At 47.8% G+C, this 25,839-nt stretch overlaps 1 protein-coding gene across 1 annotated transcript in view; it reads right to left on the bottom strand.

The window, feature by feature from the left end:
• Window positions 1-21,285: 21,285 nt before the first annotated feature.
• Window positions 21,286-25,839, bottom strand: part of RBM19 (RNA binding motif protein 19) — a 102,520-nt gene continuing 97,966 nt past the window's right edge. The window contains exon 26 of the mRNA XM_053368367.1: window positions 21,286-21,619. The gene's annotated coding sequence lies outside the window, so the exon portion shown is untranslated. The remainder of the gene's footprint in view (window positions 21,620-25,839) is intronic.

The raw sequence follows: 25,839 nt of genomic DNA, 5'->3' as shown, positions 1-25,839 counted from the left end.
TCATCCAAGAAAAATTGGAGGGTATGGAGTTATGTGACCCCTGAGCCATAGGTAACTATACAACCTTTACTAACTCTGTCCTCCAATGAGATAAGTACCGGTAACTATACAACCTTTAGAAGACATCTGAAGGCAGCCCTGTACAAGGAAGTTTCTTTTAATGTTTTGTGTTTTACAGTGGTACCTCAGGTTACAAACACTTCGGGTTACAGACTCCGCTAACCCGGAGGTAGTACCTCAGGTTAAGAACTTTACCTCAGGATGAGAACAGAAGTTGCGCAGCTGCAGCAACAGGAGGCCCCATTAGCTAAAGTGGTACCTCAGGTTAAGAATGGTTTCAGGTTAAGAACAGACCTCCAGAACGAATTAAGTTCATAACCAGAGGTACTACTCTGTTATGTTTTTATATGTGTTGGAAGTTGCCCAACACATATAAAAACAGAGTGGCCATGGCTGGAGGCAGCAATGCTGGTTTTCAGGGGGAAACGAGGGGAGAGGGCTCTTCAGCATCAGTTTGGCCACTGTGAGAGCAGGATGCTGGAATAGATGGACCATTGGTTGGATCCAGGAGGAATCTTCTCATGTAGAGACATTCTAGGAGGGTGAAGGCAGGGCAACCCACAAAGTCTCGCTTGAGGGTGCATGGGGCTGGCCAGAGCCAGTGTGGTGTAGTGGTTAAGAGCGGTAGTCTCGTAATCTGGTGAACCGGGTTCGCTTCCCCGCTCCTCCACATGCAGCTGCTGGGTGACCTTGGGCTAGTCACACTTCTCTGAAGTCTCTCAGCCTCACTCACCTCACAGAGTGTTTGTTGTGGGGGAGGAAGGGAAAGGAGAATGTTAGCCGCTTTGAGACTCCTTAGGGTAGTGATAAAGCGGGATATCAAATCCAAACTCTTCTTCTTCTTCACCACGAAAGCTGGACGCTGGGACATATGGGCCATTGGCCTGATCTCGCAGGCCCTTTGAGTGCGCTCATGCATTCCCATGTATGGGCTCGCGGTCCTTCACCCCAAGATATTCACAGCTTCTCCCCCGCCATAGCCCCAGATGGAACCATCGCCCGGAATGGAGAGGTTGCTGGAAATGGCAGGCAAGGCAGGCCAGAAGTAATCAACCCGCCGGGCGACCCTTCACCCCTTCCTCGGCGTTACACATGCCCGGGCTAATACACTTGAGTCCAGCTGCTTGAGCAGCTGACCCCCCCCTTCCTCCCCCCCAAAGGCCCCCTTGCTGACAAAAGGCCTATCTTCTCTCCACCTAAATGATTTAAATTCTAATCAAACATCATTTATAGTACATCTCGCAGCCGTCTCCTGGGAACGGCTCCCACGTGAGCTGTTGCCAGGGCAACCAGGGGGTCTCATTTCAGAAATGTCAGATTGCATTATTGTCTTCACACTTCTCTGATAACCTGGTGTCTCTCTCCTCCTCTCCAACATCCCTGTGGTTTTCACTGTCTCCCCCCCCCCTTCAACTCCTCCCCGCACCAATCCGCCGCCCCCCCCTTTGCAAACCCCTGCATCCCAGGAGAAAATTACCAGCTCTATTTCATTACCTGCTCTAGCCTCCATCATCACCCCTCCTCTTACACACACACACACATGCACACGCACTTCTCCCCTTTGGGGCTTGACTGTGTGGTCTTGGTGTCATTTCATTTCACTAGATATGAAAATGAGACATGGATTTTGTGTGTGCGCGCACCAGCGACGATAGCACAAGCACAGTTGTTCCTGCGAATCTCCCTGGAATCGGGCTGGGGTTTTTTTTTGGGGGGGGGGGGAGGTCGGGAGGCTACAGGTTCTAGACCTGGTTCCTGTCACCCATGGCTATGAGATCCAGGAGAAATCTGGGGCTATAGGAGCAAGGTGCCTGCCACAGGCCTCTTACGTGGCTTTTAAAGATCCGTTTCAAAAGGGAAAACATATTTTCAGCAAGGAACAGGGCTGTTCCTTGTGCACCAAGGCTGTGCATGTGTCATAAAACACACACATTTCTTTTTTCTTTTTTATAAAATTTTTATTGGCTTTTCAACATACATTATAAGACATCACAAACAACAAACACAAACAAACAAACAAACATAGAAACATGTATAATTTCATAATTTTTTTCATGTACCCAATTTCAACGACTTCCCCATGCCTCCCTTTTCTGCATCCCTATTTTAAACTTTTTCAGCAACCCCTGATCTAAATTACTTATAAATTCCTTTCTTTAACCCTTTTCTTTCCTCTTATCCAATCATTTATCTCTGCAAATCTGCTATGCATATAATTTTTGATTATATGGGACTGGCAGAGATGACGGGCAGAATCCGTGACCAAGGGAGAGAGACGGTGGAAGAAGATTGGAAGAAATTTAAATTTTATCTTAAAAATTGTTGTAAAATTAGTGAGTGTTAAAATGTCATGGGTAAAACACACACATTTCAAAGACTCAAGGGAACTGTAGTTTTATTAAAGGTGCTGGCAATTGCTGCTCCGTGAGGGGTAAACCCGTGAGGGGTGTATGTGTGTGTGGAATGTGCTTTACATTTGCAAAAGAGTAGTCTCTGTATACATCCAGTAGTGATGTATGGAAGTGAAAGCTGGACCATAAAGAAGGCTGATCGCCGAAGAATTGATGCTTTTGAATTATGGTGCTGGAGGAGACTCTTGAGAGTCCCATGGACTGCAAGAAGATCAAACCTCTCCATTCTTAAGGAAATCAGCCCTGAGTGCTCACTGGAAGGACAGATCCTGAAGCTGAGGCTCCAATACTTTGGCCACCTCATGAGAAGAGAAAACTCCCTGGAAAAGACCCTGATGTTGGGAAAGATGGAGGGCACAAGGAGAAGGGGACGACAGAGGATGAGATGGTTGGACAGTTTTCTCGAAGCTACCAACATGAGTTTGACCAAACTGTGGGAGGCAGTGGAAGACAGGAGTGCCTGGCGTGCTCTGGTCCATGGGGTCACGAAGAGTCAGACACGACTAAACGACTAAACAACAAAGTCTCTGTATAGGAGAAAGTCCTCAGAGCAAAAGAGCAGTCTCGTCTTGGAGAAAGACCAGTCAGTTCCTCACTTTGATTTAGTCTGACACCTCATTGCATGGGACTGTCCTTTGGTTTGAAGGAGCCCAGAGCAAAATGCCCTCTGCAGAACGCCTCCTACATCAGTGAACCAGAAGTGGGTGCCCAATTATGCCTCACCAAAGAAGGATGCACGGATTTGCATGCACTATTTCCCCCCCTCTAAATGCAAATTTAGGGGGGGGAACTCCCCCAATTTTAAATAGAAATACAGTTCAACTCACTGTACTGAGGAAGGTTGTGGGCCCCTCCAGATGTCCTTCATTTGTGATGATTTGTGCTTGCGGCAGTCACACACGAACCTGCTTTCTTTTCTTTCCTATATAATTTTTTAATTAATTTTTCAACATATCGTTTTCAACAGTAAACGTACTTTTACATCTTATACAATTTTTTTACTTCCATCAATCACATCTGAAAATTTTCCGATCTATTCTCTTAATTTACATTTCTTATTTTCACTATTACACTTAAATCTCATAACTAATATCTCTCTTCTTTGCAATATTTCATATATTTCTCCTTACAAAACTTCTTGTAGTCCTACCAGCGTAATTTGTTGATTACAGTTGCTCTTCAAATAATTTGTATATTTCTTCCAATCTTCTGTGAATCTCTGGCCCCGCAGGTTTCGAATCCTTCCTGTCATTTTATCCAATTCTGCGTAGTCCATTAATTTTGTCTGCCATTCTTCTTTCGTTGGTATTTCTTCTTGCTTCCATTTCTGAGCCAACAATACTTTTGCTGCTCACACACGTACCTGCTTTCAACACCATTAGTGCCCGCAAAAGTTTGCACGCCCCATTGCTTCTTGCTGAAATCCAATAACTTTTTAACACCACAAATGTTCCAGTTATTATCAATGGCATTGATATCCTGCCATTCCTCCAAGTTGCTCAGGGAGCTCTCCTCGAGGAGCTCTCCTCTTCCTCCCCTTTTAAATCCTTATGTCGAACCTGAGAGGTAAGCTTAGACTGAGAAACTATGACTAGGCTAAGGCCACACGGTGAGTTTTGTGGCTGAGCAGGGATTTGACCCCTGGTCTCCTAAGTCTTAGCCTGACACTCTTAACTCTATGCAACACTGTCCTTCTCTTGTTGCACTGGGGCACCAGGGTGTTGCTCCAGACAGCAAGAATGTGGTAACGCTGGAGAAGCATGGCAGAAGAATGTGCAGCAGGCCTGGCATAAATTCACACTGAGGCACTATTATTGCATCAATGACATGTTTCAGGCTACACCTGCAAAATACAGCGGACGCTCAGGTTGCGAACGTAATCCATGTGGGATGCACGTTTGCAACCCGCAGCGTTCACAACCCATGTCTGCATGTCTGCGCATGCGTGGGTTGCGATTCAGTGCTTCTGCGCATGTGCAAAGAGCAATTTAGCACTTCTGTGCATGCGTGACCGCTAAAACCTGGAAGTAACCCATTCCGGTACTTCTGGTTTTCGGCAGTCCGTAACCCAAAAAAACGCAACCTGAAGTGGCTGTAACCTGAGGTATGACTGTAATCATAATGATACCATTCTTCAGGGTCCTATGACCAGGAGGTCTATGGCCCCATTCACAGCTTGCATTTAAAGTGCTATGATATCACTTTAACAGTCATGGCTTCCCCAAAGGATTCTGGGAAACTTAGTTCATTAAGGGTGCTGACAGTTGTTAGCAGGCACACACACCCCATTCCCATCACAGAGGTAAAATTCCCATAGTTCCCCGGGAAGAGGGATTGATTGTTAAACCACTCTGGGAATTGTAGCTCTGTGAGGGGAACAGGGGGCTCCCCACAACTCTCAGCACCCTTGCCAAACTACAGTTCCCAGGCGGTTTTGGGGGAAGCCATGTTTAAAGTGTCACGATGCTGCTTTGGATGCATAGTGTGGATGGGGCATTAAAGATCAACTTCGTTGGACTGGTCATGTTGTTCAGTTGCCTGATGATTGTCTTCCAAAGCAACTACTCTATTCCAAACTTAAAAATGGAAAGTAATGCTGGTGGTCAACAAAAGAGGTTTAAAGACTCTCTCAAGGCAAATCTAAAAAAATGTATAAGCACCAACAATTGGGAAACACTGGCCTGTGAGTGCTCCAATTGGAGAACAGCCTTTACCAAAGGTGTCATGGGCTTTGAAGACACTCGAACTCAGGACGCAAGGGAGAAACATGCTAAGAGGAAGGCACATTTGGCAAATCCACACCGTGATCAACTCCCACCCGGAAACCTATGTCCCCACTGTGGAAGGATGTGTGGATCCAGAATTGGCCTCCACAGTCACTTATGGGCTCACTGTTAATCCCGTGTTTATTGAAGACAATCTTACTCGGCTATGAGTGATCGCCAAAGAAGAAGAAAGATTTATAAAATGCCATTGGAATGGGGAGCAGGCAGGGCTTGAAGTTGCCCACCCACAGGTAGCACCTTTATAGCAGGCAGATCAGGCACACAGGTCATCATCTTCTCCACGATGGGGAGATACTCCATTTTTTTATAGCCCCCCCAGCCATTATTTCTACATTTGCATCTATACTTACGCTCTAAAATTTTTGGGCACACCCCCATAGCACATTCCACAGAAAACCAATCCTTCGCCCTTCAAAATTTAGGAAATGTTCCCTGAGAAAATTACACATTGTTTTAGCACATAGAACAATCCCATCTGTGGGCTCTCTTAATTACTCTAAATATTTCCTCTACAGAAGGAAATATCTTGGAGACCCCTTTCCCAACAGTTATTTCCCTTACAAACCTTACAAATCCTAAGGGCATATTTTGGGTGTGAATAGGGTATGTCTGTGACCTGGATTCAAGAACCGAAGGGTTTGCTATCTCAAAAGAATGGCAAAACATTATCAGGGATCTTGGCAGACAGGAGAGAAGCTACACTCTCAAATTTCTGTGACAGACTGCCTATTTCTGTAATGTATGTATGATGCTTTTAGGGTGGTCTTTGGTTAAGGGGTTGGGCAATGTCTAAAGTTTTTAAAGAGACTTGCACACCTTTGTTCAGGTCTCTCTCACCTCTTTGCAAGGTGGGGGGGGTGGGAACTCTGTTTTGCAACAGAAAAATAAAGACCTGCCTAGTTTATCTGGATCCTGCCTCCATTTATTCTTCTCTGACCAATCATGGACTTAGGGGGCTCAGAGTCCCTTGGGAAGTTGGGCAGCAAAAGCCATCCCCCCAATTTTTCTACAACACATATACATTAGATTTTGTGCAGCTTTTGTGCAAATTGGTCTCCTTTTACTAAGTGAGACATCAGCGGCCAACCTGTTTAAAGGGCACCCCATATATATCTTCCCCAGGGACAAAATAAAGACACTGTTTCATCAGGGGCAGGGACCAGGAAACAGGGATTGTCCTTGGTTAGGGAACGGGGCAGAAATTAGATCCGGTTTGCATTCAAAGGCAAGCCTGCCTGATTTGCACATTCCAGACCAAAGCGAAACCGCAGCCCACCTTAAAAATTTGCCTTTCTCCAAATTCTGCAAGGAAGTTCCTCCAGCTAAGTAAAGTGTGCAAGAGCTGCATGGGCGCAAAAGTGTAAGTAAAAAGGCATGCATTTGTGAAAAACGAAATGCAAAAATTCATTGTATTGGGGAAACTTCTTTGCAATTTTGCAAAGTGTGTATTGGGCAGAAACCACAAACAAAAAAGGTCTGTTTTCAGCACAGTGAACACTACAATGCTGATGATTTTTCAAAAGGACTGTTTTTATATATTTAATAAATTGCAAACTGCTTTGAAAATGTGGTGAAGTGAGTTTAAGTGTGGGAAAATGAGCTGCTGAAGGAAACTTAGTAAATAGGATGCCTGGATTTTGGGCAACCCCCGTTCTTTGGTTGCCCTTGATATCCAGCTCCTTCATTGGCAACCCTTTCCTCCTCCCTCCTCTTTCCTTTACCTTGTGTGTCATGTGCTTTTAAATGTTGGCCCAAAGGGCAGGGCCCTTATTTACATACTGTGTGTGTGTGTGTGTGTGTGTGTGTGTGTTAAGAAGAGTTTGGATTTGATATCCTGCTTTATCACTACCCGAAGGAGTCTCAAAGAGGCTAACATTCTCCTTTCCCTTCCTCCCCCACAACAAACACTCTGTGAGGTGAGTGGGGCTGAGAGACTTCAGAGAAGTGTGACTAGCCCAAAGTCACCCAGCAGCTGCATGTGGAGGAGCGGGGAAGCGAACCTGGTTCACCAGATTACGAATCTACCGCTCTTAACCACTACACCACACTGGCTCCCTGAGAATCTTTTTGGCAAAGGGGTGTGGGGCATTATTATTATTTTTTAATGCCACTAATACAACACATGCCCCCTTAAAATCCCCCAATGCTTTTGGTTCCTGCCTGGCACCTGTGTGCGCCTGGGCACATTAGAAGGGAACACGTCCACTCGCAGACTGGCACTGCCAAGTCAGAGTGGGTGGGCTCTCTCTGATGAATGTGTGCGCCTGTAATGAACCTTCTCTGCGAAGAATAAACCCGCCCTGGCCCAGGCGGTTAATATTTAACTGAATCAAGAGCCATAAATATGGAAAATGGGACTTTTAATTAAATAAGCAGCTTTTAAAAAGACCCTTGGGCCGGAGAGGCTTTTGTTTAAATATGATTGATTGGTCTCCTTTTCTCGTCTGCTTGTTAAAAGTCCAACGAAAGGGGCTGCTTGGTCCCTGTCACACTCCAGAGGCCTGGCTGCTTACAGGGATGTCTTCCAGGTGGGCCGGGCACAGGGGGGCAGTTTCTGAAAGAAGGAGGGTTTCATATTTTAGTGGGCAAGGGCCTTAGCTTGGTGCTTGGAGAATCTCCTTTGCAGGCAGAAGGTTCACAGGTTCAACCCCCAACATCTGCAGGTGGGGCTGGGAATATCACCTGCCTAAAATCCCGGACAGCAGCTGCCAGTCAGTGCAGACGATACTGGCCTGAATGGACCAATGTTCAGACTGATATATGAGAGCCTCCTATGTTCCTATTTAATTCAGCGCTTCGTTTATAACACTGAGGACTAGAGCCTCTTTTTTTCCTTTAGAGGAAGGGCTGCAACTCATTTCATTTCACTTTTAATTTGTATACAACCTTTCTAAATTACTAAAAAAGGTAAAAAGGTAAACGACCCCTGGACGGTTAGGTCCATTCAAAGGTGACTATGAGGTTGCGGCGCTCATCTCGCTTTCAGGCCAAGGGAGCCGGTGTTTGTCTACAGACAGCTTTCTGGATCATGTGGTTTACAAGCTGAAGAAACGACAAAATATACAACCATCACACACCTTACAACAACATGATCCAATGCAAACAACAACAAAAAACATCATAACTTTAACAACTTATATCAAAGTAATATTCCATTAGAATATAATTCAGTGGTACCTTGGTTTCCGAAAGTAATCCATTCCGGAAGACAGTTCGGCTTCCGAAACGTTAAAAAACTGAAGCGTTTTCTCCTGGAAGCATTTACTTACAGAAAACTCAACATGGAAGCCATGTGGCACGTTCGACTTCTGAAAAGCATTCAAAAACCAAAGCAATTACTTCTGGGTTTCCAACGTTCAAAAACTGAAACGTTCAACTTCGGAGACGTTCAAAAACTAAGGTACCACTGTAGTACGCAAAAAACAAATATCAGCAAATAATAATTAGGCATAAAATCACTCTTAACAATTACAACAATTAATTACTAAATGATTAGCAATGTAAAAAACAGCAATAAAAATAATGCAATAAATAAAACAATACAGGGAAACCACATTAAAGGATCAAATTGAGAAAGAGACATAACTTGCAAAATTAATGTTTTTTTCAATCCCTGAACTCCTCCTCTCTCTCTTCCCAGCTGAACCAATGAACTTAGGATCAATCTTGGTTTGAATTATGCACACAATAAATTTTGTTGGGTCAAAGTTAGGACTCATTTTCCAGAGGTACGACCATACAAAGTTTGACTTGCAAAGCAACTAATTTTGGATCTCAGAAGTACAGTGGTACCTCGGGTTAAGTACTTAATTCTTTCTGGAGGTCCATTCTTAACCTGAAACTGTTCTTAACCTGAAGCACCACTTTAGCCAATGGGGCCTCCTGCTGCTGCCGCCGCGCCGCCGGAGCACGATTTCTGTTCTCATCCTGAAGCAAAGTTCTTAACCTGAGGTAATATTTCTGAGTTAGCGGAATCTATAACCTGAAGCGTATGTAACCTGAAGCGTATGTAACCCGAGGTACCACTGTATCTCTTAATCAAATGACCAGGATCAGCCCAACACGTTTTGCTGCCTGAGGCAAAGGTCAATATATCCCCTCTCTCCTGTTTCCATGTGCAAAAGCCAACCAGTTTGGCAGCTGCATTTTACTTGACACTATTACTGGGTCAGGATCCCCCGCTGCACCTGAGAGACGCTGGCTATATTAGGGCTGTCCGTGTGACATATGCTTAAATGTCTCCCCATTAACTTGTCAGCTATTACACCTAAGCTCAGACAACTGCACTGGTCATCGTTTTGCTACCAGGATGAGCTCAAGGTGTTACTATTAGTATGTAAAGCTCTCAAAATCATGAGACCAGTTTACCGGCAAGACCACCTTGCTCACTTCAATCAGGTTACAGGTCCCATATAACACCATCTTTTGGTATGGCAACACTTACAACTTTGGAACGCCTTGCTTGTTGACGCCAGGCAGACACCTTCACCATATTCTTTTTGGTGCCTGCGCAAAGCATTCTTGGTTAGACAAGACTGCCCAGATGTTTACAAAACTGATGCGAGTTTTATTCTGTTTTTAGTCTATTGCCATTTTAACTTTTCATTATTGCTCATTTTTCTTAAAGGGACCCCTGACCATTAGGTCCAGTCATGACCGACTCTGGGGTTGCGGCGCTCATCTCGCTTTATTGGCTGAGGGAGCCGGCGTACAGCTTCCAGGTCATGTGGCCAGCATGACTAAGATGCTTCCGGCGAACCAGAGCAGCACATGGAAACGCCGTTTACCTTCCTGCCTTAGTGGTACCTATTTATCTACTTGCACTTTGAGGTGCTTTTGAACTGCTAGGTTGGCAGGAGCAGGGACCAAGCAACGGGAGCTCACTCCGTCATGGGGATTCGAACCGCTGACCTTCTGATCAGCAAGTCCTAGGCTCTGTTGTTTAACCCACAGCACCACCCAGTCATACTTTGGTTTTCAAACAGCTTAGGTCTCTAACATTTCGGCTCCCGAATGCTGCAACCCGGAAGTGAGTGTTACTATTTTTGGAAGCCAAACATCCAACAGGGCTTCTGATTGGTTGCAGGAGCTTCCCACAGCCAATCAGAAGCTGCGCTTTGGTTTTTGAACGCTTTGGAAGTTGAATGGACTTCTGGAACAGATTCCATTCAATTTCCAAAGTACGACTGTGTCTGTCTGTCTGTCTGTCTGTCTGTCTCTTTGTGTATCTCTCTGTGTGTAAACCGCTTTGAGGTTTGTTTTCTGCAGTCAAGCGGTGTATCCCTTTTATGATATAAAATAAATTGCTGCCCACCCTGCAAATGATGAGGCACCCATTGAAACCACCCAAATAGTCACAGACAGTAAGCTGCCTTGTGATTGTGCTCAGGTCCTTCCTATTGTGTGCCCTGGGGAGACTAGGACAAACCCCATCGCCGCATGAATCATTTCAAAGAGGACAGTGCCCTCCAGGTGTGAAAAAGATACCCATGTCAAGTTCAAATGGCTTGATGAGGAGTAATTGCCCCCAGCTGTTTTAGGAATAACAGAACTGATAGCACAGAGGATGGAACTTGTGGGTTTGATTGGTTGGTTGGATGGATAGACAGATACACAACTAAGTTCTACTTAGCAGAAGTGTACCTAGGACGCAGATAGCGCTGTGGTCTAAACCACTGAGCCCCTTGGGCTTGCCAATCAGAAGCTTGGTGGTTCAAATCCACACAACAGGGGTGAGCTCCTGTTGCTCTGTCCAGCTCCTGCCAACCTAGCAGTTTGAAAGCACACCAGTGCAAGTAGATGAATAGGTATCGCTGCAGCAGGAAGGTAAACGGTGTTTCCGTGCACTCTGGTTTCTGTCACAGTGTTCTGTTGTGCCAGAAGTGGTTTGGTCATGCTGGCCACATGACCAGGAAAGCTGTCTGTGAGCAAATGCGCCACAACCCCGTAGTCACCTTTGACTGGACTGTGAGATAAGCGCCACAACCCCGTAGTCACCTTTGACTGGACTTAACTGTCATGGGGTCTTTTACCTTTTACCTAGGGTCCCTTGCACCCTTTGGCAAGGAGGTATATCTGCACCCCCCCCATCACTTTACTTGAATAGATGCATTAGAAATTCCTACATTTTACACATCCCAAGGGGAGCGGAGGAGGAAGGTCGGGAAAAATTCACACACCTTTGTGTCACAGTACAAGGAGGACATGAAGCTTCTTTTGCAGTGGAATCTACATACATATAAAAAGTGCTCTGAAAATGCTTTTTTAAAAAGCATTTTTAAAAATACATTGAATTTTCCATAAGGCTCACTATCACCATCTAGTGTCACATTGTATATTGCACTAAAAACATACTATAAACATTTTATTTGCAACTCTATAGCTGAGTCCACATGGGTCTGATCCCGCTGAGACAGCAGGGTTGTTTTGTTGCACAGTCCTGCGTCATACACTCCATAGGTGATTTTGAAGTCCCTCCCTTTGGCGTGCACCCGCAGCAGGGGCCGGTTTCGCTAACCCCTACGCACATCTCTGCTACTCAAGAGTAAATCTGAAGGAACCTCAGCTCATCACATCCGTTATTTTTTATGGATATGCTCTGAGCGGGACTAACAAATCCAGGTGAGGATGAAATAGTGATGGCCAGCCGCCATTCCCAACGAAACCTCCACACAGGTAGGAAACTTTAAGGCCACATTCATGCCATGCATTGAAAGCGCTGTGATGCCACTTCAGTCTCAGCTTCCCCCAAAGAACTCTGGGTGCTGTGGTTTGCTAAGGGTGCTGAGCATTTTTAGGTGACCCCCCTATTCCCCTCAGAGAGCTACAATTCCCAGAGTTCCCTGGGAAGATGGATTGACTGTTAAACCACTCTAGGAATTGCACAATGCAGTGGTTCCGAATGAGCAAAGCTCTTCAAAAGCCAAGCCAAAAGCCAAGGCTTTTGAAACTATTGACATTTCTATGGTAGTTTTTGTTATGTGAATGGTGCCATGGACCACCAACTGGGAACCACTGGTAGTATAAGGTTAGCTTCCTATGTTTTAAGACTGGAGAGCCTCTCTTTTATGTGCAGAAGGTCCCAGGTTCAAATCCCCAGCATCTCCAGGTAGGGCTGGGAGGGACTCCTGCCTGAAACCACTACCTGTCAGTGTAGACACTGCTAGGGTAGATGGACCAAGGGCTAGGCTCAGTAAAAAACAGCTTTCAATGTTTCCTTTTGGGCAGCCGATGTGATGGAGGTGACTGTAAGTTGCCTCTGGCTCAGCTAAGGTGGCTGGTCTTGCTGTAGCTGTGTGTGTGTGTGTGGAGTGACATTGGAGCTTAGATGCGAGACGGTTACACACACACACACACACACACACACACACACACACACACACTGTGGCCCCCTCCTCACACGCTGCTCATCTGTGGTGGTTCGCAGCTACCTGAGCTGAGAAAAAAGAGAGAAGGGGGGCGAGAGAGGCAACTCATCATCCGAGGGGTCCAGCCACTCGCCCCGTTGCCATGGCAGCAGCTGTGGCTTGGCGGAGGCAGGCATGAGTGATGGCGCAAGGATGTGCCCCAAGGCTCTCTCCATAAAGCCGGGATACGGCAGCTGTAAATCGCCCTCCTCAGAGCCGGTGGGCCTGGAGGAGGAGGCAGCCTCGGCCCTTCCTGCCAGGAAAGAAAAGAGGGAAGAAAAGCAAAAAAGAAAGGGATGGGGGGAGAGCGCAGCGAGGAAATATTGAAGGCTGTCTGGGCCCTTTTGATGGAAGGCACATGCCATCCCTGAGCATCTTTGGGGTGTCCAGGTGCACGCATGGATTCTGCAACAGACTGAACGCTGGCCTTGGATCTGGGAAGCAGGGGCATTGTTAGATTGCAGCTCTCTCTTCTGCCAGGAATCAATTGTCTTCGCTTCCCCCCTCCTCTTCCTCATCCAATTTCTTATTTCTTTCTCTTCATATGTGGCCACCAAAACTGGGCTGTTATCATCCCTTCCTTCCTTCCTTCCTTCCTTCCTTCCTTCCTTCCTTCCTTCCTTCCTTCCTTCCTTTCTTCCTCTCCTTCCTCTCCTTCCTCTCCTTCTCTCTCCCTCCCTCCCTCCCTCTGTTTCTGCCTCCTTCCTTCCTTCCTTCCTTCCTTCCTTCCTTCCTTCCTTCCTTCCCTTCTGCCAATGCTGTTTCCAAAGACCAATCCAACCCTTTGGCTTGGTTTTTATGTACTAAGATCAATTCAAATCTCAAATTGTGGGACGAGCCCTGGCTCCATGGCAGAGCATCTGCTCTGCATGCAGAAAGTCCCAGGTTCAATCCTCAGCAACTCCAGTAGGCCTGGGTATTTCCTCTGCCCAGAAACAAAAGCGATTTGTTGGTCAAAAGGTTCATCAACCTAAAGCAGTAAAATGAATAACCTATGGGATAATGGTGGATTCGTGGAAGGTCAGGTCGTCTCAGTTGCAGAGAAAAGTGAAACTGAAAGTGTTAACCATGGGCTGCCTCTGAAGCAGACCCACTGAAATCGACAGAGAGGATTAATTTTGGTCCATTGATTTAAACCAATCGGCCAAAATTGGATGACGGCTTGTGCGGCTCCTTCCAGCAACTGCTGCAGCCAAGCTGGTGCCAAATGTCTTGCTCTGCTTTCCTTTGGACCAAATCCGTGAGGCCGACAGAGGGAGCGTTGTCATCGGGGCAGCCCAGGACCTCCATACACACTGCCCAGGCTTGCGCCCTGGAGAGGTCACCTTAGGGCTGCTAATACAGCGGTTTCACCCCTGGAGGTGCACTCCATTGTCTCTTGAGGCAGATGGACGCTTACAGCACCAACTTCTGAGTAGAACTTAGGCTACAGCCCTCTGTCTGCTATAGGACCGATCACATTTCAAACCGTCCTCCAGTTGATTTGCAACAACCGGAGGGGCATGGCCCAGTCCAGTCGCTGTCTCTCAGCCTAACCTACCTTGCAGGGTTGATGTGAGGATAAAATGAGGAGGAGAATTGTGTGCACCAACTTGAGCACCTTGGAGGAAAGCTGGGGTATAAATGTAATAATCATAATAATACAGAAGGTCACAGATTCAATCACTGCAATCTCCTGGTAGTGCAGAGAATCTTCTCTATCTGAAACCCCAGAGTACTGCTGCTCAGTCAGTATAGATGGCAGCTCATAGAATCACAGAATTGTAGAGTTGGAAGGGACCCCACAGGCCAGCCCTCTGCAACGCAGGAATCTCAACTAAGGGAAAGGGACCACTGACCATTAGGTCCAGTCGTGGCCAACTCTGGGGTTGTGGCGCCCATCTCGCTTTATTGGCCGAGGGAGCCGGTGTACAGCTTCCGGGTCATGTGTCCAGCATGACTAAGCCACTACTGGCGAATCAGAGCAGCGAACGGAAACACCGTTTATCTCCCCGCCAGAGTGGTACCTATTTATCTACTTGCATTTTGACGTGCTTTCGAACTGCTAGGTTGGCAGGAGCAGGGACCAAGCAACGGGAGCTCACCCCATCGCGGGGATTCGAACCGCCGACCTTCTGATCGGCAAGTCCTAGGCTCTGTGGTTTAACCCACAGCACCACCCGCGTCCCAATCTCAACTAAAGCATCCATTATATGTGTACTGCTACCCTATGACTCAGATTTTCAGGAGCTTCAGTGTGACCAGTCTTCCCTGTTCCGTAGTATTAGGAGACTGTTGGAGAGGCACCTTTCAGGGAAGGCAGAGATTGCTACTGGAATACAATTTACCTAGGGAACGGTCCAAGTGTGTGATTGTTGCTGAAACTTGGCCTCTGTTAGTATTCAGCCTGAACCTTGCGAAAGGTTGCCTCGCCAGAGAGCAGAAGTGGGGGGGGGGGGGAGAGATCTTTGCCTTTCATTCCATAGATTTATTCTGCATTCTCACTCCCTTGTCGTGAACCCAAGGCATCCTCAACGGACTGACTCAGTAGAGAACAGCTTCCTGTGTAAATTCATGATCCAGAGATTATGAGCGCTAGCAATTTTTGCTCCAGTAGTTTCCCTTCGGTCAAGGCACCATCCTGAGCTTCCTGATTTATTTATTTTTTCTTTGTTGTGTTTTAGTGGGATTTTAGGATGGTGCTCGTACCCAATGCTTTTTTTTCTAAATAAAAATGTTTAGGGGTACTCTCATTTTCCTACTCATATTGAAATGCTGCCCCTCAATGAGGCCAAACTTAGATTCAGGAAATGTTTAGGGGTCTGCGTCACCCCCAGAAATAAAGCACGGATCGTTCCTTTGCCTCTTGGCTCTGATTCTCCATGGCACAGCTCCTGGCTCCCCCTTGCCTGAAGGCTCATGCCTGATGGACAAAAAACCCCAAGCAGAATCTATCCCGGCTGCTGGGGTAAACCTGCCCCCCCCAAGGTACTCCAAATCACTGGGAAGAACTGCAAGGGGAACAACCCCCTCCACATGCCCCCCCCATCTCTAGGTAAGGAAGAGGAACAGAAACGGCACCCTCTGGTGGCGAGAGAGAATACTGCTAGACCTTCCTAGGAAGTGGCGGCTCCACATTCTCCGGTTAATGTTGCTCGACCAACTCTAAATTATCACCTCTTCCTGTTGCCACAGGGAACTCCAATAAGAAGGCAGCGGACACAACCATTCCACCTCATATATGCCGCTTACTTATTCTTCTTTTTTTTTTTGTAAAAAAAAAAAGAGAGGACTTAATAGCTCTGGCATTGTTTGACATTTGAGTTTTACTCACTGTAGAAAGCAGCACTAATTACTTCTGCGTCTCACTGCAGCGGCAGCAAGCTCAAGGCTTTTTATGGAGTGCCGGAGACAACTGTGGCAAAGTCCTACCTGCCGCCTGGTGTGGAACTGGTGAGATCCAACATCTCTTGTGCTATCAATACTTAGATCAGCCCAGAGGCAGTATGGTGTAGCAGTTAGTGTGTTGGACTCTGACCTGGGAGACCAGGGTTCAAATCCCCACTGGGTGACCTTGCCCCAGTCACCTCCTCTCAGCCTAAGCAACCTCACAGGGTTGTTATGAGGACAATAGCTCTGGCAGTAAGTCAGAGGGGAACGGTCTCCCCAGGAGGCAGTGGGGTCTCCTTCCTCGGAGGTTTTTAAGCAGAGGTTGGAGGGGCCATCTGTCATGGATGCTTTAGCTGAGATCCATGCATTGCAGGGGTTGGACTAGATGACCTTAGGCGATCCCCCTTCCAACTCTACAATTCTATGATTCTATGAAATGGGGCAGAGAACCATGTACGCCACCTCAAGTTCCCTGGGCAAGAAGGTGGTACATAGATGTGATAAATGGTAAATAGATGTGATTAAAGGGACCCCTGACCATTAGGTCCAGTCGTGGCCGACTCTGGGGTTGCAGCGCTCATCTCGCTTTATTGGCCGAGGGAACCGGCGTACAGCTTCCGGGTCATGTGACCAGCATGACTAAGCCGCTTCTGGCAAACCAGAGCAGCACACAGAAAGGCCGTTTACCTTCCCGCCGGAGTGGTACCTATTTATCTACTTGCACTTTGACGTGCTTTCGAACTGCTAGGTTGGCAGGAGCAGGAACCGAGCAATGGGAGCTCACCCTGTCGCGGGGATTCGAACTGCCAACCTTCTGATCGGCAAGTCCTAGGTTCTGTGGTTTAACCCACAGCGCTACCCGCATCCCTCATAGATGTGATAAATAAAATGCAATAAAAACACAGCTCAAGTAGGGGGCTGGGGAGCAATAAAAGAATGAAATCATTAGGGCAGGGATGGCGAGCCTCAGAGCTGGGCAGCAATGTGGCCCTTCAGATCTCTTTGGCCCTTGGGAATCCCCTCAGATCACACTCTTCAACATCCCTTCTTTTGCCTGGGTGGAATGTGCCATTGAACTCTGATGGAGGGTAGAGGGGGCCCTGCTGAACCAAGGGTCATGGTTCTGAGCCCCACCTTGGGTGAAAGATTTCTGTATTGCAGGGGTTTGGACTAGATGATGCTCACAGCCCCTTCCAACTCTTGAATTCTATGATTCTATGACCTGGCAGCTGGATCAAGCCAATAGCCCATGTAGTCCAAGATCCTGTTCACCCTTTTTGTATGCCACAACTGCAGCTAGAATTTTGTTGGCCAAAAATTGGAAATCACAAGAAGTACCAACAGTGAAGGAATGGCAGATGAAGATGATGGACTTTAGGGAGCTAGCCAACCTAACCGGAAGAGTCCATGAGCAGAAGGAATCATAGAATCGAGGAATGGATGAAATTTAAAGGCTATTTAGCTAAATATGCTAAGATAATTTAAATAGAAACACTTGCAAGTACCAGATTGGCTTAGGATTTAAATATGTGAAGTTATAGAACAATATATCTAAAGTTAAAATGGAAAGAAAGAAAGATGTTAATTGATTAAGTAAATTTTATGAGAAATTACCGCTAGTTTTGGAAAACTGTTACAATGATATATATAGAAACTCAGCCAGGGGAATTCGAGGAAGTCACCTAACCATGTTAACAAAAGTGGAATTATTATAGTTAGGATTTATGTTTGTTTGTTTATTTGTTTTTTGATGTTTGTTATGTATTTGGAAAATCAATACAATTTTTGAAAAAGAAAAAGATCCTGTTCTCCCAGCGGCCAACCAGATGCCGCAATGGGAAGCCACGCAAGTAGGACCCGAGTGCAAGAGCTTCTCTCTCCTCCTCTGAGGTTTCCAGATTCAGAAGTATTGGTATTCTGGCAGTGGAGGTAGAACAAAGCCATCTTGACTCATAGCCACTGATCAAAGGCAACAGGGTGAGTCAGTGGTCCACCAACAAGGAAGCCTCATCAGCATCAGCGGCCTGCTCAGGAGGACAGCTGAATGGGCTTGATGGGCCACTGGCCTGATCCACCAGGCTCCTCTTATGTTCTCATGTTTAATTACAACTCCCGTCAGCTTTGGCCCCTGGCCATGCATGCTAGGGCCGATGGGGTTTGTAGTTCTGCAACATTTGGAAAGCCAGAAGCTCCCCCACTTTTCTCCTACAATAAAAATTTGTTACTTATACCCCACTCATCTGGCTGGGCCTCCCCAGCCACTCTGGGCGGCTTCCAACAAAATATTAATGTAATGGTTCTAGGGGTTGCTCGTGCGTAAGTTGCCGCCACTCCTGGCTAGGTTACCTGGTTGAACCCTTTCTGTCTGGACAGCCTCTAGCTTCGTGGCTGTCTCAGTCGCTGGCAGAATCCGTCAGTGGGCGTTTCTTGAACTTCTTCCAGCAAAGAAGTTCTTTGACGCCAAGTCTCCTCCTACTCTCCCTGCGCGGAAGTCTTCTGCGCAGGGAGGGTGTGGGCAGCGGAGTACCCGTACTCTCTCCGCTGGTCTCCGGCGAGGAGTCTTGGAGCCTCCTCTCCAATTCCCCCATCTGCCCCCCTTCTCCACTGGTGTTACGCTGATTTCCTTCCCCAGCAGATGGGCTGCCTCTCTCCCTACTGGGACCCTCTCCGGCATCCCTCTGGAGCCTTCCCTCCGCCTCTAGCTCCGATGGCAGTTCCCTGACAATTAAAACACAGTAATGCATCAAACATTAAAAGCTTCCCTAAACAGGGCTGCCTTCAGATGTCTTCTGAATGTCAGGTAGTTGTTTATCTCTTTGACATCTGGTGGGAGGGCGTTCCACAGGGCGGGTGCCACTACCGAGAAGGCCCTCTGCCTGGTTCCCTGTAACTTGGCTTCTCACAGTGAGGGAACCGCCAGAAGGCCCTCGGAGGTGGACCTCAGTGTCCGGGCAGAACGATGAGGGTGGAGATGCTTCTTCAGATATACTGGACCGAGGCCGTTTAGGGCTTTAAAGGTGAGCACCAACACTTTGAATTGTTTGGGACCTATGCCAATTCCATTCTTGGTGCTGGACATCTCTGCCCTTTTCAAAGCGGGCTGCAGAAGGACTCCCGACGACCGTCCTGGCTGGATCTCCCTCCTCACTCCTTGTAAGATGCCTCCCTCCTCCAGCTCCTCCTTTCCCCAGCCAGGAAGCCGACAATGAAAATTCACACCTCCTGAGGAAATTATCTCCTCTTAATTCTCAGGCCCGCAAGAGCTGCCTGGACAAGCCTGTGCAAGAGAGAGCGGTGGCAAACCATCCCCCGCTTCTTCTTCTTCTTCCTTTTTTTTTAAAAAAAAAGGAGGGGAGGGAGCGAATCTTTCAAGGAGAAAATCCCCCACTGGCTCCACAAGGCAGAGGTGGGAATGAGATGCAGCTGTCTCTGGTGGGGCCCAGTGAGAGCTGCCGATTTCACGCTTCTGGATGCAGTAACTGGATTCGAAAGACGGCCAAGCGGATGCTCAAACGCCTCTCCTCTCCCAGCCCCTCGGCGGCTCAAAGAGCGCTATCAAATGGGGAGCAGCCTCTCCTCCCCACACCGCAAGGAGTGAAGGGCACCCATTGCAGCTGGACCACAGCCAAAAAGACACAGGCAGCTTCCAGCAGAGATGAGCTAAGCTGTCCGTTTTTGTTCCTATCAGTCTATTATATTATTATTATTATTATTATTATTATTATTATTATTATTATTATTATTACTATCCCAAGGTGGTGCACACAATTCTCCTCCTCCTCATTTTATCCTCACCACAACCCTGTGAGGTAGGTTAGGCTGAGAGAAGGCAACTGGTCCAAGGACGCCCACTGAGCTTCATGCCCAATTGGGGTTTGAACCCTGGTCTCCCAAGTCCTAGTCCAGCACTCTAACCCAGGCTTCCTCAACCTCGGCCCTCCAGATGTTTTTGGCCTACAGCTCCCATGATCCCTAGCTAGCAGTACCAGTGGTCAGGGATGATGGGAACTGTAGTCTCAAAACATCTGGAAGGCTGAGGTTGAAGAAGCCTGCTCTAACCACTACACCACATGGGCTCCTGTTACTGCAGGTGCTGGTGGTGGGGAATGTTTTGCCTTCCGGACGTTGTGTAACCTTTGGCCCACTATACTTGCTAAGGGGTTTCTGGGAGTTGTAGTTCCGCAACATCCAGAGCCAACAGTTCTCCACACCTGCATCACGCCAGACATATACAGCTCTCTTATCCCATAGTCACAGATTCCCACAGAGAATCCTGGGAGATGTAGTTTGTGAGGGATTCTTGAGAGCTGTTAGGAGACCCATATTCCCCTAACAGAGGTACCATTTCCAGAGTTCCCTGGCAAGAGGGACAAACTGTCAAATCACTCTAATATTGTGTGTGTGCTTTCCAAAGGTGGCCAGTTGCAAAATGCAGAAACAGGATACTGGACTGAGTGAGCCACTGGCTTCATCCAGGACGGCTTGTCTTGCCTATCTTTGGGTGAATTTCTCCAGCTGGGCCCGTCTCCTATTTTGGACTCTTCTGCAGGGAGACCTTCCGTGATGGAAGGTTGCAGCATTTGGGACTTATGAGTTCGGAGGAAAAGCAAGGGAGAGGTGACCTGGTTAGACAGCAATAAAATTATGCATACTATGGCAAAAGTGGATGGAGAACAGTTTCCTTTCTTTCTCTCCTAATGCTAGAACTTGCAGGTATCCCATGAAGATGACTGTTGGAAGAACGTTGGAGCAATTTCTTCACGCAGTACATAGCTAAACTGTGGAACTCCCTCCCACAGGATACAGTGATGGCCACTGGTAGATGGCTTTAAAAGAGGACTGGACAGATTCATGGAGGAGAAGGCTGTCGATGGCTACTAGCCCAGATGGCTATGCTCTGCCTCCACAGTTGGAGATAGTAAAGTGCTTCTGAACACAACTTACTGGAAACCACAGGAGGGGAGAGGGCTCTTGGGCTCAGGTCCTGCTTGTGGGTGACCCACAGGTATCTGGTTGGACCCCGCAAGAGAACAGGATGCTGGACTAAATGGGCCATTGGCCTGATCCAGCAGGTTCTTCTTAATGTTTTAATCTATTCTGGTGCCCCACACAACTCTGGTGCTTCAAACCCTACCAGGATTCCTATTTCTGCTCTTACATCCCTGGCTGCAAATACTGGGAAACTGGAGGGAGAGCAAAATAATGGAATAGTGAACACCTGTTGGGAGTAAAACAGAGAAACCAGGCAGTGGGAACAAAGGATAGGTTGTTTTATATTAGGACGTGTTCCTTACAAATAAGTTATGTACACATTTTCTCTCTTTCAAAACTATACAAGTTATTAAGGAAGGGCAAAAACTGAAATGCGGATAGCTTTTTCTTCCTTTTGCTGGTTCATCAAGCCGAGTTGTCGCTTTTCCTAGCCAGGAAACGGCAGACGAATGAAAGTGATGAGTGCCATCGCTTCGAAGCTGCTTGTTCAAAGGACTCTCCTCTCCGGGGTTCACGGGACAGATCCACTTGGCTTCGAGGAGGGGCCAGAACCCCCTTGTTGTTCTTTCGGCCGTGACTCAGTTCTGAACTGGGGCTGGTGGGGGAGAGAAAAGATACAGAGTGTTATGTGGGTGGCTTGATCCTTGGAAGGGAGTGTTCTGCCCAGCAGAACTTGAGCACCAGGGAAGGGAAGTGTTCTGCCCAGCAGAACCTGAGCACCAGGGAAGGACCTGAGGAAGCTCATGTAATTAGGACATTCCGACCCAATACCGCGGAGCTGCCCCTCCAGTTTCACACTGCCCCCAGCCAGTCCCACCTTGCCTGCCTTCTTATTTACAGCTATTCCAAGGGCTGGCACTGCTTCCCTCCTGCTCTTCCGTCTTAGGCCTCATTCACACCAAATGTTTAAAGCAGTGCAATACCACTTTGAACAGCCATGGCTCCCTTCACAGAATCTTGGGAGCTATCCAGGGTGCTGAAAGTTGCTAGGGGACCTCCCCATCACCATTCCCCTTCCAGAGCTACGTTTTCCAGAATTCTCTGGGAACAGGGAATGAAGGTGAAGCCAGACTGTTAAGGGGTCATGTAACAAGCACCCTTAAGCCTCTATCCCTCTTCCCTTGGAACTCTGGGAACTGTGGCTCTGGGAGAGGAATGGGGGTCTCCCAACAACTCAGCATCCTTGATAACCCCCAGTTTCCCCAATCGTATGGCACGAATGTGGCTTTAGTGCTGCCCCTTGTAAGGAGGAGGAGGGAGACAAAGCTGGAATTTGTTGGCTCCGCCTCTCAATGGCTCAGGCTCCGCCTACGGCATGGGCTCCCCACGTTCCACCCCACCGGACTCGACGGGCACCTGTCGCCTCTGAAACACACTACAGCCGAGAAGATTCGGACAGGCAGAGAAAGGAGTTCCGCAGATGCAGATCTAGGTGCCTGCAAACTATAAATGCGAAATAATTGGTTTGAGGGCCATTGGCTCTGCAATGGCATCCGGCAGAGCCCACCACCCCACAATTCTCCCCCCCTCCCCACCCAGCAAGAATTGAAGAGCTTGGGGAGGGAAGAAAGTAAAGAAGGGAAGAGGGGAACGCAATCCCATCTGGGCAATGCATCACGCTGAAAACGGCGCCCCGCATTAAAAATTCACCAGCCAGTGAATTTTCAAGGGATTTGTAGTAATTAGATGACAAAATGCTGGCAAATCTCAAGCTTGCCGAAGATGTTACTGAGGGGTCAAAGACTCGACACTTTGGGCTGGGTAATTTGTAAGTGTCAATCACACTCAGCCATCAGAGGGAGAGGCAAAGCTCTGGCGGCTGAATTCCAACTAAGTCCAAGGCTCCCAGCCCTTTAGTCACCCTCTCCCCTCCCCTCTGCCTCCTCCCCGAATAATCTCAGCGGCCTGCATGCAAATGCAGAGGCTTCTCCTTCCCCTCTCAGACTTAATTCATTTATTTATACCCAGCGCCTCCAGAAGGAGAGAGTGCAAATTCCCTGCCTACATGTACCAACGATGCGCGCATGCATATTCTGCGGGGATTCACTCCCGCAAGAGGGCCACCAACTTGGGAGAGAATTTGCACAGGTTCATGGGGGGTAGGGCTACCAATGGCTGCCGGCCATGATGACTGTCTTTTGCCCCCGCTGTCACGAGGCAGTCTGGCTCCAAATGCAATAAACAAACAACAAAAAGCTTCCCATAGGGGCACCTGGTTGTCCACAGTGAGAACAGGATGCCAGATGAGCTGTTGGCAGGGATTGGGAAATCTCTGACCCTCCAGACGTTGTTGGACTCCCAACTCCCATCAGCCCCAGCCAGCATGACCAACTGCCAGAGATGGTGGGAGCTGTGATCTAACAGCATCACTGGTTCCACAACCCAGTCTTACATTCTTAGGCATCCAGACTAGACTACTGCAATGTGCTCTGTGTGGGGCTGCCTTTGAAGACTGTTTTTGAAACTGCCAGTGGCCATGGATGATGGAAGATGTAGTTCTGCAACATATCTGAGGATAAAAGCTAAATCTTTGAGCTTTTCTTCTTCTTCTTTTTTTTAAAAAAAGTACAGCCAAAATAAATTGAGAGTAGCTTGCATGGTACTCTGAAGATTGCCATGAGGAGTGCATTCCCAGTTAATGCCAAGTTTCCCACTTAATACCAAGGTGTGGGACCTATGCTTGACTCTTCCTCTGGTCTGGGACTCTTCCCACTGTCTGAGATTGCTGGACATGCTGGCTGGAGTTGATGAGAGTTGGGATCCATCAACACCTAGAGAGCCACAGGTTCCTTATCCTTGCCTTAAGTCAGGGGGATAGGGAACACTGGGGCCTTCCCAGTAGTGATGTATGGAAGTGAGAGCTGGACCATAAAGAAGGCTGATCGCCGAAGAATTGATGCTTTTGAATTATGGTGCTGGAGGAGACTCTTGAGAGTCCCATGGACTGCAAGAAGATCAAACCTATCCATTCTTAAGGAAATCAGCCCTGAGTGCTCACTGGAAGGACAGATCGTGAAGCTGAGGCTCCAATACTTTGGCTACCTCGTGAGAAGAGAAGACTCCCTGGAAAAGACCCTGATGTTGGGAAAGATTGAGGGCACAAGGAGAAGGGGACGACAGAGGATGAGATAATTGGACAGTGTTCTTGAAGCTACAAACATGAGTTAGACCAAACTGCGGGAGGCAGCGGAAGACAGGAGTGCCTGGCGTGCTCTGGTCCATGAGGTCATGAAGAGTTGGACACGACTAAATGACTAAACAACAACCACCTTATATTGAGTCAGGCCACTGGCCTATCCAGGTCATTATTACCTGCACCTCAGATGGTGGCAGGCTCTCCTTCATCAGAGGCTTTTAAACTGAGGTTGGATGGCCATCAGTTGGGGATTTTTCAGTTGCAATTCCTGCTACCACTGGGGGTTGGACAAGATGAGCCTTGGAGATACCTTCCACCTCTACAGTTCTTTGATTCTGTGAGAGCGGACGTTGCTGTGACTCAGCTGAGCAGGCAGCGGAGAGAGCCAGGAAGAAGTTAACCAGGGCCCCAGGCGCCAAATGGGAAGCCCCCGCCAAGGCTGCTAAGCTGTCAGCCTGCCAGCCTTGCTCTCTCCTCCGTCTGCTAACAGAGATGCCTATTATTTTGCTGGCACCCTGGCCCTGGTTTGCATATTTCACTGATTCAGGTCACATCGCCGTACACACACATGCCACAGCCAACGTCTGTTGATATTCTCGGTCTCTCGCCCAGCTCCAGTTTGAGGTGAAAGCCTTCCTTATTAGCCAATTTGGATACCCATTTACTGTGAATTGCTCAGCCTGATTATTATTCATGAATGGATAAATCTGAAATCTCAGCTCCCTGCTACGCCATTTCTCCCTCTCCCGAATGAATACGCTTGGAGGGGGAAAACAGGGAGGCAAAAGTGCCGCTCGTTCTCCGGGGCGCAAGGGAGGAGGATGCCTTCTTCCCTGCAGCCCCAAATGGGGGGGCATTAAACCATATGGGATCCAATGCCCCCCCCCACTGAGAAACACGTGGATTTTTAACCCCCATCCCCAAATGTAAAGGGAAGCGGCATGGCAAAATGCATGTTTGCTCCTAACTTGGCAGCGAGGGCAAAGGAGCTTCCTGGATATATAACCCGAGGTTTGGAAATGAAGGTACTGTCTCTGTGCACCTGATGCCTCCCTGCAGGAAGCACAGGCAGCTGGCCTGTAATCCAATTAACACAGCCCCTTGTTTAAACTTCCCGCTCCCATCCTCAAAAGGACCACCTGAGGCGCCTCGGACTCCCATTGCAGAGATTGTGTGTGATCCGTGCTGCGCCTGCCCTCTGGTTTTTCGAGTCAAGGTGTTGGTGTTAACTTTCCAAATACCAGGAAGGGGTTCCTCAGGCCTATTACAGTCATATCTTGAATCCTGAACACTTTACAAGTTGAATGTTTTGGCTCCCAAAGGCCACAAACCCATAAGTGAGTGTTCCGGTTTGTGAATGTTCTTTGGAATCCTAATGTCCAATGCGGGTTCCATGGTTTCCGATTGGCTGCAGGAGCTTCTTGCAGCCAATCAGAAGCTGCACTTTTGTTTCTGAACGTTTTGGAAGTCGAACGGACTTCTGGAGTGGATTTGACTTCCAAGGTATGACTGTATTATCCTCAGGCTTGTTTCTGCTGCTGCTGCTGTTATGCCTGAACAGGACTCAAGACAGCTAACAGGTAAAACAGGAACAGCTAAAACATTGGGGGGGGGGGGGAGAAGCAAACATTTTAAAAAACCTAAACATTAATAAAGTCAGAACTCTCTCTCTTTCTGAT

Source organism: Podarcis raffonei, chromosome 16, assembly GCF_027172205.1.
Source record: "Podarcis raffonei isolate rPodRaf1 chromosome 16, rPodRaf1.pri, whole genome shotgun sequence".
Taxonomy (NCBI): domain Eukaryota; kingdom Metazoa; phylum Chordata; class Lepidosauria; order Squamata; family Lacertidae; genus Podarcis; species Podarcis raffonei.
This window is presented reverse-complemented; position numbering and strand designations above follow the sequence as displayed.